This window comes from Pelobates fuscus, chromosome 1, assembly GCF_036172605.1.
Source record: "Pelobates fuscus isolate aPelFus1 chromosome 1, aPelFus1.pri, whole genome shotgun sequence".
In the NCBI taxonomy this organism is placed as follows: Eukaryota; Metazoa; Chordata; class Amphibia; order Anura; family Pelobatidae; genus Pelobates; species Pelobates fuscus.
In genome coordinates this window covers 126,046,349-126,059,384 of record NC_086317.1, presented here as the reverse complement: position 1 = coordinate 126,059,384, position 13,036 = coordinate 126,046,349, and the positions used below count along the sequence as shown (strand labels likewise).

Below are 13,036 nucleotides of genomic sequence, written 5' to 3'. Positions count from 1 at the left end.
CACACTAGTGCCCTGGACAGGTCTGATGGAGTGGACAATAAACTGCCTGGCCAAACCCCTCTGATACACCCAGGGGTCTGGCCACTTAAAAAACAACCAGTTTAGGCTATATAATCAGAATGTTGGATTTCTTGTTAACAACTGCTTGGAGAACTGTAACATCTAAACCCCCACATGAATTATATATAAATCGGTAACTATATGTAAGGATTTCTTGTGTTTTCTCCTATTTTATGGACTGTTTTGCAACTTGTTATCTGTGTTTCTGTATGTCATTTAGTTCTGTATTTTTTGTCAGATTAAATGTTTACTTAATCAGCTCGTGTATTTGTTCTCTATGAGCTCACTCTCCTGAGGAAAGCTGGTAAACATGTTACCAAAGGGTTGATTATATTGTCTGATCAGTAAAGTAAGGTTGTGATCCTATAATTCTACTGTGTGTGGGGTAACCCAAGACGCCTGGATATAAAGTCTTGGAGGTGGTAGCAAATTTTTTTACTAGAGTGTTGGTTTAGAAGGCATTGCAGGGATTAATTTAGTGGTTACTGGGACTAGCAACAGATAACCAGGGGTCTGATGTAATTAACCCTTTTTACTTTTACACTAACCCCACTGTCTCGGCTGAGCCAATAGCCCTAGTTCGTGACAGTGACTATAGTGTCACTTTAAGGCTTTTTACCCACAATCCATCAGTCACAAGAATCCCACAGAAAGGCAAAGTACAGAAATAATGGACAGAACAAATGGAGGCATCAGGTATGAGATCTGGAGCATGGTTGAAAAGACAAGTGGTAACGGGGGAGTATCAACATTAAAAGGAACCAATAGACCTGGAAATAACAAGCATCATTTCATTTTGGGACTATAGGTTCCCTTCTGTACAATACACTTTGTGATAAAAAAAAAAAAAAAAAAAAAAAAAAAAAGTTTAATAAAGACTACTCACCTTATTTCCAGCATCAGGACTCCTCTCCTGCAGCTGCACCCCCCTTCATCCGGTAATGTCAACAGCCAAGCTGACATCACTCACGATCTACTTCAATCCATTGATTTTCATATAAATGCAATGGATTGGAATTAGGCATGCGCGGCCAAACGCAACACTACCTCAATTAAGTGCAGATTAGATTTGAATAATTCTTATTTTAAATAATAAAATACAAGCCGTTATGATTCAACTTAAGTAATGCCTGCTAAATGTAAAGACTCGTTCTTGCTAGTTGTTACCATTTTCATAATTCAATCTAGATGACGTTTTCATATTTTAAATAAAAACGTTCAGATTAGTTCAACAGTTATTTCAGAAGTGATTTTATTGTATTGCCATTACAATAGATAATGATGAAATTGTTGCAAGGTGAACTATTTCCACTTTAATAGGTTCAATACCTATTGGAGAACAATTCAAATGGTTTATTTAACTAAAACAATAACATGCTAACTCACGTATTTGCTGAAAGATCAATATTTGTTAACTGAAGTGAAAAAGAAAACTGCAATGGTGTACCCTGGGTCCCAAGACCTATTTGATGCTGGGTGATGTGAATCTGGAAGAAGCTCAATACATCTGTCGCTAGCGCGCAGGCCACACTGATGACAGATGTAACTCTGCATAGATTTGATATTAGACTGGACTTAGGCTGCCTGGACTTCTACCCGTCTTTAAATATATAAAAAAAAAAAAAAAAGGTCAATTTTACATTTAAAACCTACATAAAACAGATTTATTTGATTAAATAAATAAATCATTTAAATGTATCCACCCTGATCAGCAGCATCTGATTCCCAGACCGAGTTTTACTCTGTTTGGAGGAGGAAGCTCCTCTAATGGCCATCAGGAAGATGACCACTAAAGGTGGATTTAACGCTGCAATGTAAACATTGCTGTTTCTTCAAAACAGCCATGTTTTATATTGCAGGGTAAAAATATTAAAATAAAATTGAGATGAAGTAGTCTGGGTGACTATAGTGCTCCTTTATTATAAAATTGGTATAATGGGGGGGGGGGGGGGGGGGGGGGCCGGGCCTGACTGTCATGGAGGGTAGATGTGCCTTGCTGGAGCTCCTCACTAATCTTGGCTATTAAGGCATTCACTGACCACAAACAGCTCCAAAATAAGACAACAAAGAGATTTACTGGCCCTCAGTCCTCACGGGAAACCGGTGAAGCGGCCCATGAGCGGACAACAGAACGACGGTCAAGCCCGTGAGAGCATGCGGCCTAGCACAGGTCGGGCGGGAGAGGCGGACGATCTCCCAGCCTGGAGATGCCTGGTACCCGTCTGCTATAAGCGGGCACCCTGCAACCCCCCCCTTGGACCGGTGGGGGTGATCCCGGTCCACCTATGGGGAGCCTCCCTGGCATGGCAGAAACAACTGGGAAGTTAGCCGGAGAGCCGAGAGGCCCACCTAAAATGGCAGAGCCCACGCAGACCTCAAACAGCCATGAGGTGAAACACGACTACGTGTCCAACCTGGACCGAATATTCAGTAACTTCTGGCTACAACTCGAGCAAAAACTGCTACAGAGTGCCCCTCCTGGACAGCCACTCACCTCGACAGCTGCCACTCGACCCACAGCACCAGCTTGCAGCCCCAGCGGGGAACAGAGCCGTGAGATGGCGGCGGAGGGACCAGCACCTCTCACCCCCACACATGGCGGCAAAGCGGAGGGAACCACTGAAACCAAGCACGGCACACAGACGGCTCCAAGCACGCAAACGATGGGAGGCAAAGCACAGCGTGAAAAAACCCGCCTCGTCAACTCATCCCCGCTTCCCTGGGCGACATTCTGGAGGAAGGCGAGTCAATGCTCATAAGCCGCTCTCTTGGATGGTACACTCCTGGCAAAAACAGCCACAAGCGCGAAGAATGCCCAGAGGCCGTGGACAGATTAAGGGACTCAGCTACTTGTCTAACGGCGGGAGGCAGAAGCATGCAGGCATCCGTGGCAGGCGACGACCTCACACACTGAAGAGAGGACTCAGGTTTTCCACTGACAGCAGCCTGACAAAAACGGGCATCGGCTAAGCAGACCTATGCACAGGTCCATCCATGGCTAAGTCTATCTTAGCTGTGAAAGGCAAGAATTTTAATCGCTCACTCCTACTCTCACTTTGTACGAACTAAGGTGGTAGCCATCTTATGGACATCACTTACTTATTCTTAGCAGCCCACGTTATTATTATAATTTTGATTTCCACCCATTTAAATTGCTGTATTTGTTTATTCTAGGGCTTAGCTTGCATGTCTGTAATCTTGCATATTAACTAGTACATCACCATCTAACATCATGTCAAGTATGCCTCTTATGTCAAACCAACTCACCCCCCCCCCCCCCCCAACCCCAGCTAACATGACGGGAAACCTAGGCCATGATTATTGTGCTAAATCTAATATTGTGCTCCAAAACTGCAAGTGCGAAGTCATGTAGTCTGTTACCAGCCTCTCTTACTGGCACCCTCCCCATCGCTGTAGAGCTATCCCGGCGGTGATAGACGAGATAGTGCGACCGTTAATTAATACTCTGTTAGCCTACCGAGCGCCTACACCGACCATAGCGCCCAGCGGCTCCCATGCCAAGGAATTAACTACTGTTTAGCTTGTTACCTTATTTTGAATTATTATATCTGTATATGTTAATGTCAATCCAAATAAGATGTCTCACACAATCTAACTGTTATCTTGTTACGTGACATTACATGTCTCAGCCTGTTTATCGTTTAAATAATGTGCAGTACTATCATATGCCTCAAAAGTCTTATGCTTCTTGAAATGCCTGTGTTTACGGTCGTCGCATAGCAAACCTGACTGTTAAACTTTTCTAGCCTGTTTACCATCATAAATATAAAAATGTGCTGTATTACTCTGCTATGGCAATGTTTGCTATTGAAATGCCTGTACTAGCTGTCGTGGCGCTACAGGCCCATCTGTTATGTTTTCTTATGCACAAGAAAAATAAAGAATTTAAATATATATATATATATATATATATATATATATATATATATATATATATATATATATATATCTTTCCAATTTGCTTATATTAGCCTAAAAAATAATTATAATGTGAGAATTGCCAAAATAAACATAAAAATGACTTCAAGAATTTTCATTAAAAAAAAAATGTAAAAAAAAATTGGTATAATAGAAAAGGAAAGTATCGCTTTATGAACCTTTTTTTTTTTTTTTTATTCAATGCTGCAGACAGGACTCCTTATTAAGGAAAAGCAACACCTAAAGGAATCTTTGAGTTCCTCAGATTGCATTTGACCTATGCTGCTCATGCTGGCTTCATTACATAGCAGCAGATCACGCTGAGTGTGCAGTGCTGCAGGACAGGTGCAGGCTTACTGCTCTCAAGTGAATAGGAAATGCTTGTCTTCCTTACACCATTATGCCTGGTTTGAGGACAAACACAGCCAGGGCTCACCTTACTCATGTACTACCCCTCCTCTAATTTAAAGCGGTGGCTGCATATATTTGGCTAACTTGTGTATTAGCCTATTAATAGTAAATGGTTTGTGTTCCCTGTTAGTGTCATTTAACATACAACTGGATATCCTTTGATTTAAAGGAACACTACAAACACCATAACCACTAAAGCTTTATGTCGTTGTTGTATGCAATGTCTGCCTTGGCAGCCCCTCAATTGTAAGGAGTTAAACTGCTTTTAAACCTGGGGTATGCTGGGCACCGCTTCCACCTTCCACTACTATCTCCAGAGAGCCAGACCTTCCTCGGCAGTTAAGCCGGACAATGCTGTAGTGATAAAAATTGATAATATGCTATAGTTTTTGAAACTTTCTTTTTTTTTCTGAGTGGTCTTCTGCAGCTGGTTTGCAGTTCAAGAAGAAAAAAAGACTCCGCATACACGACTCTCCCAGTGTATTGGCAAGTGAATACCTGCACTGTCTACAACTAAAGAATAAAACAAAGGCTTAATAAATAAATAAAATAAATTTAAAAAAAATAATAATAATAAAACATTATATTACATGCTACTTATTACTTTCTGGATATCATGATCTCATGGTATTTGTTATATTTCTTCTTCCAATAAAGAATATAGATAAAACTAACAAGACACTATCAAATACTCCAACACGTTATGCAATTCTACAATTTCACTTCATTATATCATACTTGCTGATGACAAAAAGGTCCTTATTTTAGGGCCCTGTAAAGCCATCTCCACAAAGGGCTTGCTTTTGGGGCTCTACTAGGCTTTTTCCATGGCATTTCTGCCAAGGATTATTCCGGTTTGGCAGTCTTTCAAGCATACCCATAAGATTTGCTTCTCTGGCACACAGGCATGATACCAAATCGAGAAGCTCTCTATGTTGCAAGAAGGAATAGCAACTGACAGATTTGGATTCCTATGGTATCGCAGTAAGTGCAAGGAAAATGGCAATAAAATAATATTTACATATAAAAAGAAATACATCTTATCGTACAGAGAAGAAAAAAAAAAAAAAAAACTAACGCCATCCATGTTACTTACCATTAATCCCAGATTTCAAATAGGAGATTAACAAAACAAAACAATCAAATCAAAACAGAGGTTTTAGAGCGCTCCATCGTTTTTTTTGAATATATTTCACACTGAAGTACAGAACAAAGTGTATTTCAAGTGATCTTCAACACATGGGTTCCTCGCATGATCAAATGATCTTATCAACAGATGCTTTGATTTGAATTTTTGCTCAACAGACACTTACACAGTATGTGAAAACCCCAAAAGCCTTTGAGAATTATACATATTTAATAAGCAGCATAAATGTATCTGTTCATTAGTGTAAGTCTCCTGTCTTAACCCATCATAAGAGGACTTAATACAGGCTTATAAATGAATTATATCCCAATTATTATGTCCCAACTAATAGTGGCATTATTCTTTCAAATTGTAGTGCATTGTCTGGACTGATTATGGTATGATTTATTTTTATGTTAGGCATAAGCAGTATTTAGGAGTTTGGTGGGATATCACCTTGTTTTTTTTTCTCTTTTTCTGGTTTGCTAATCAAATATGTACACTTTTATAAGAGCATTTTGTATAATATCGCTTCTAAAATGCTTCATATAAAAAGGATGTAGAACATAATATTTTTTAAACATTCCAGGTTTGGTAATTTGCAATGTTCAAATCTGTCCATTTTACTATCTACAAAAATAAATAAATCTATGCATACAAAATTGTAATAGAGGATGTAGTTGTAGTTATATTATTCTGGTATATTTGAATGTGGTTGCACATCATTTGTGCATATAGAGATAGCAACAGTTCGTAGGGGGTGGTAGAAAGAATAACATTTAACTTGATGAAGATTACCACTCCAACGACTACCAGAAATGTAAACCTAATGAAAAATCATGATAAAAAAATATGGTATAAATTTAAATATTAAAGAAGGGCATTATCAGTTCTTTAAAAAGAAAACAAAACGGATAGCATATCATTTTTTTTTTAAAAAAGAAAGAAAAAAAAAGAGATTAGGATTCAAAACATAATGAAGGGGGTTAAAACTTTTGCATTTTACGTTAAGTGTTTTCTCAAATAATGTTTAGATGAGATTGCTGAATTGTAGAACTCTATGTCTATTTCCAACTGAACAGGAACCATTCAACAATAGACAAAACTGAATTCCAAAAAACTGGAAAAACATAAACAGTGAATTAGCCATTCTTTAACATGTACACAGCGAGACTGCGGTGCTATTTTAGTGTACACAAGGACAAAAGGTCAAATCTATAATGGTTATAAATCCAGCTCAGCTACTGAGCCATAAAATTTGTAACTGTTCATTCTCAACAATTCACCGTTTATATTCTTTTGTAGGTGAAAATATTTTATGCAAATGTGCTTTTTTGGATATACATGATTAGAACGGATTTGGTGACTTTTATGTGACTGTGTTAAAGGGCATTCTGTGACCACATTTTTACTTCTCATGTTTTTAAAAGAGTATTACATTTATTGAAATTTAAAGAAATTCAAACACTTTAAATAAAACATTGACGCTCAGCCAGATAAAAATGTGAAATTTTTAGACACTACTGTTATCTGTCCAGCATGGCTTTAAAGAAACACTCCAGGCACCATAACCACTACAGCAGACTGTAGTGGTTATGATTCCAGGAGTTCCCACACACCCTCTCGGGGTAAGTAGAAAACCCATTTGACAGCATTCCTTTCATTAGGATCAACAGCAGAAATTAGATGTGCAAAATCTTGAGGTTGATGGACTAGTATCTATCTGTAGCAATATGGAGTCAAATAGTAGAGATGAGGGGGCTATAGGACTGATGGGCCAGAGTATGGAATGGGCTGTATTTATGTGGGGACACAGTAGTGGGAAAGGAATATAGAGATTAAGAAATAGGAAATAGTTACAGAAGAGAGCTATACTGATGAATTTTCAGAATTGTTTTAAACAACAAGAGATATTTGCAACCAGATAGTTACTAATGCTGTAATGTTTAAACTCTCATTTGGAACAAACTAACGTGCAAAATAACATGCAGCAGCCTTCCTCTGCCCTAAAATGGACAAGATGACAATGTGCATTATAATCACATTCCTTGAATTTTTGACTGTGTGCCACGATTAGGTTTAGTTAATTAAGACCACCTCCAATAAAATCACAGCAGCTTTAATTTGGAAGCCTCGGGCTCGATTAACCCCTTAAGGACACATGACATGTGTGACATGTCATGATTCCCTTTTATTCCAGAAGTTTGGTCCTTAAGGGGCTAAATAAACATAGAAAGGCTATGGGGCATTTAGCCAAGTTGGTCTCAGCAATCATCTGATTGGGGCTGTAACATGCAAATATATATCTTAGATAAAATCTTTGAAAACCAACTTCTTCAGGAAAGCATATCAATTAAACGGTCAACAGCTTTCCCTCCTCGCACCCTGATTCCTCTCCTGCAACTATCATTCCCTCATGGAAGATTATCCTAGCAATCTACTTTTCTACCCTAACCTTATCTTTTGTCACTATACCCCACTTTCCCTAGCATGTAAGCTCATTGAGCAGGGCCCTTAACCCCTCTGTACCTGTGTGTCCAACTTGTCTGGTTTCAATACGTGTCTGTTAGTCCACCTATTGTAATAATAATAAACAACTAAAATCTAAAATATTGATATTCTTTAAATTGATAGCAGGTTAAATTAAGGGACACTATAGTCATCAAAATAAATTTAGCTTAATGAAGCAGTTTTGGAGTCTTGATCTGTCACGTTGCCAGATCGCCACCTCAGTGTGACCGCACCAGATCGGAGTGGTCACATTATCGCAGTGCCCGATCGGCACCACGATGTGACCACATCTGATCAGTGCGGTCACACTAAAGGAGGGAGAGGTTAGTCACCTTACCTCCAGAGCCTCTCCCTCCGTGCAGTCCTTAATACAGCGGCCGGGTCCAGCTTTAGGAAGGACGCCGGACGCTTCAAGGCGGCGCTATGCAGCAACGCTGCGTCACTAGTGTCGTGAACGTGCGTGCCGCGTCACGTTTTTTGCCGTGCACACACGTTCTGGGATCATAGGACCCGAATCAGCCAATAGTAGGGTTTACTGGGTTATTTAAACCCAAACCTGCAGTTGTTCAGTGCCCTGTCGTGGTTTCCATCCTGTTGGTTATCCGAGAGTGCATTTCTGATTCTGTTGGTTTTTGATCGTGGCTTGGCTTGACTTCCCATATTTCTGGTATCCCTGACCCTTTGGCTTTGTTCTTACCGTATTTGTTCCTTTCTGTATTCCTGACTTCGGCTCGTGAATGTTTATTCTATTACGTTAATTCCGGCCATTCTAAGGCCCAGTAATACGTTGTTACTGTTTGTCTTTGTTACGTGTTTTACTTAATTCTGCGTGTTGGGTCACTGGTTTGTCCTGACAAGATCATGCCTCTGACGTCTCATTGCTCAATCTTCTGCCATTTAGGAATTAAATCCCTGACACAGCCTGCATGAAAACTAATGGTTTCATTTTCATTCTGATGTTAACTTTCTCAGAAGTTTATTATTTACTTCTCTGTAAATTAAACTTTTATTACATACAGGAGGCTCCTACAAGGTCTAGCAAGCTATTATCAGAGCAGGAGATAAGACATTCTAATTCAAACATAATTTGCAATAAAGGAAGTATAAACATTAGATGACTCTTTACAGGAAGTGTTTAGGAATTCTGTGAACATGCGGAGAGGTCTGACTAGGGTTGTATAAATACAGTAATTCAAAGCTTAAATGGCATAGAATTGAGCAGTGAGACTGCATGGGGCATGGTCTACACACCAAAACTGTTTCATTAAGCTAAAGTTGTTTTGGTGACTGTAGTGTTTTTTCTAATTATTTTTTGTTCACAGAATGTATATGGGTGAGCAAGTATAACTTAACTATGCTGGTTGATCGTAGTGATTATCAGCAGTAAATACTGTTGGCTAGTTACCTGATAATTTTATTGTAATGGTGAGTTGTTATATAATATTTTTCAGTTTGAATATGGCATTTGGCTTAGTTTCTCATTTTCCCTTTTTGTTAAATCACTTTGTTTCTGTTTATGCAGCCCTAGCCACACCTCCCCTGGCTATGATTGACAGAGCCTGCATGAAAAAAAAAAAAACTGGTTTCACTTTCAAACAGATGTAATTTACCTTAAATAATTGTATCTCAATCTCTAAATTGAACTTTAATCACATAGCAGGGGATAAGAAAATCTTAATTAAACAGAACTTGCAATAAAGAAAGCCTAAATAGGGCTCTCTTTGAAGGACGTGTTTATGGAAGACTGTGCAAGTCACATGCAGGGAGGTGTGACTAGGGTTCATAAACAAAGGGATAAAACTCCTAAACGGCAGAGGATTGAGCAGTGAGGCTGCAGGGGCATGTTCTATACACCAAAACTGCTTCATTAAGCTAAAGTTGCTCAGGTGACTATAGTGTCCCTTTAAGCGGATATTACAAATAACCGTTATACCGATCGGGGCTTCTATATACACGATATCTACTAATCAGCACAAGTCACTTGTCGTTTTAGTAAACCCATGAAACCCTAAGCCCAGTCCATACCACAGATTATATCTAATAACTATATGCACTGTTATTGTGTTTACATTTTTTTTTAGGATTGAGATAGGAACTCACTAGCAGTTTGGTTTCTCCAAACTAGACATTTAGGCGACATTCCCTTTCTCTCTCTCAATATTCTACTTACGTATGTTCATTAATAGCTACAAAAAAAAAACAACCAAGTCCTGCGCTCACTCCAATCACTCCTGGGCGGCAGCAACGACCAAGTACACATCAGCCCCAATACATACAGTAAAAAACAAAGAAAAGGTTACCTGCGCTCTCGCCTGAATCCCTATGTATATTTAAACAAATGGAGGTTATTTAGTTACGCCAATGGCCATAGGAGGGAATGTCTCAGGTATAAATACAATCTCTGATAGCCACATTTCTCCAGTCATAGGCTTTATTGAAAAGTAACTATTTCGCTTTACCAGGAGTTTACACAATTGTAACAATTTATTGTTACATTCTGGAGAACCTAACATTAATTTATCCTTTACATACTAAATCTTTCATAAAGGTACTTATCACTTGTTACTACTCTTTCTGTATATATCTATCCCCTGTATATATTCCTTCAACCCCCTGTATTCCGTGTCTTTAGGATATTTATTCCTTTTTTAACAATATTGATTAAACGTTATATTTTATGTGTAAAATTTATTAAGGAACTTATCTTCATTAGGACAGATTATGTTCTCTCGCTCTCTGTATCTGAAATACCAGCGTTCCGAACAGTTAGGATTAAGGTGAAGTTTATTATTAGATTTATGGTTAGATTTGGGATTTGGGTTTAGTTTAGAATTAGGGTTTGGTTAAGGATTTAGACTTGGATTAAGATTGCTACTTTGCAAAGGTATACAAATGGGGTATCGTATAAGTGCATGTAAACATTGAAAAATAAAAATGAATCCCACAAACTTTAATTAAAAAAGGTGAAAAAATGGCACCTAAATAAAGCTAAAAATATATCATGTGACAGTCCCTGTGGTGTCCATTTTTGCAGATAGTATGCATTTATGGAGTAATTAAATATGTGAGCTACTAAAATCCCCAAAACTGCAATAGGCACGTTATAAATTCAGCTCTGTATTTTCACAAAAAACTTCATGTACTCAGGATTTGTAGACCCAGGACATACTTGAAAACGAGAGAAATCTCAATGTATCTTTCCTGGTAAAATATTTTATAAATAAATGATATAAAGATGAGCACAATTTTTATTACAGTAGCACATATGCATATACATATACAGTGAGATGAAGTAGTATAGGTGCCTATTCTGTCCCTTTAATGAACAAACAAACATGTGCATAGGTGATTCATGGTCTGTTGTAGAGACCATGTTAATCCCTAGGGTAATCATCTCTATTAGCATCATGCATCAGACAAAGGTTTGAAAGTCTTTCATTTAAAGTGTAAACATTTACTTTGGCCAACATTGGAGGTCGCTTCTTATAACAGGTTTTTGTGAAGGGAATTATCTATCTAAAAAAAACAGATTTTGGAGGATAACAATAAAAGCATTACAAGGAATGTTACACACAGTGTCAATTAAATGACTCAGACATTGACATATGTTCTGAAGACAGATGAGATAAAAGTGGACATTTTTGGTCTAAATGAGAAATGTTGCGAGTGACATAACTTCACCTTAGCCTTGGCACAGGTATATAATTATCTTACTTGCAGACCTATGACAAAAATGGTTAGCTGTTACAAATTCTGCATGTTACCAGCACATTCTAGAAGAGCGAGTCAGACTCTGCATCTGTGAACTGAGTGGGGGAGATGTAGTATCCTGAAATTACCACAAGTCCTCCTTTGAAGAGTTGCAGCTTGCCTCGAAGCACCAGAAACATCAATGATTAATCGGAAATCATTGTGGCAGATGAATAGGTCTGTGTGTGCTGTTGAAAAACTGGTACAGGAAATTTTGGGCAGAATTAATTTCTGCTAAAAGAATAACTGTAGCTGCTTAATTTTTTAGGTTCCCAGGCAGTTTACAAGAACTACGTTATTTATTGGATCAAGACATTACAGGGATTCTTGTCGTAGTACCCAAAATGTTTTTTTGTAGAGTAAGCAGGAAATATGGCTGTTCAAAATGGCATTTCAGCGTATGAAGATACAGATAGATTGTACGCATGGTAACTGACCAGTTGAAACAGTGTAATTCAATTTTTTACATAAAAAACATTAATATATATATATAGATATATATATATATATATATATAGAGAGAGAGAGAGAGAGAGAGAGAGAGAGAGAGAGACACACACACACATTTACTCTCACACACACACATCATCGATCATTATTCTACAAACCTGCTATCCCATCATTATTCTACAAACCTGCTATCCCATATGTTATTGTGCATTTACCTACACTGGTGAACCTATGTAAAGCAAAAGGGGGCTGCCTATTATTTACGTATAAAAATATAAATTCATATAGGCTGTAATACTCATCATATGCAATAAACAGAGCCCTAATCAGCTGAAGATTTAGGTGCCAGTGAAAGCATTTTTTTTTTCAAAACTTCTGAAATATGGTTTGGCAGACCATGGAGAAACGCCACCCAAATACTCTTGGCTCCATAACAACAACAATACGCTGTGTTGGATATCGTACTTAGAGTGTCCTTTTAACAATACAAAGGAATGAATTGAAATAAACATTAAGGCAAACTTTAATATATATATATATTCAATCACAAACTGGGCAAACAGAGGGATGCCAGAACAGATCCTTCTAATTATTTTTGGAGAATATAAGTCCTTACTAATATGCAATAATTTAACAGTTTTGGTAGATAGATCATGCACCTGCCATCCCCTGCCATTATCTGCTCACTAGAGCAGGAATCTACCAACCATGGTGAACCTCAATGTTGAAAAATAAATGTTTGTGTATGTCTATCAGTGGGTGCGTATAAATGTAGGTGTGCGAGAATGA

At 38.1% G+C, this 13,036-nt stretch overlaps 1 protein-coding gene across 1 annotated transcript in view; it reads right to left on the bottom strand.

The window, feature by feature from the left end:
* Positions 1-13,036, bottom strand: part of SMS (spermine synthase) — a 128,374-nt gene that overhangs the window by 72,344 nt on the left and 42,994 nt on the right. The window lies entirely within an intron of this gene.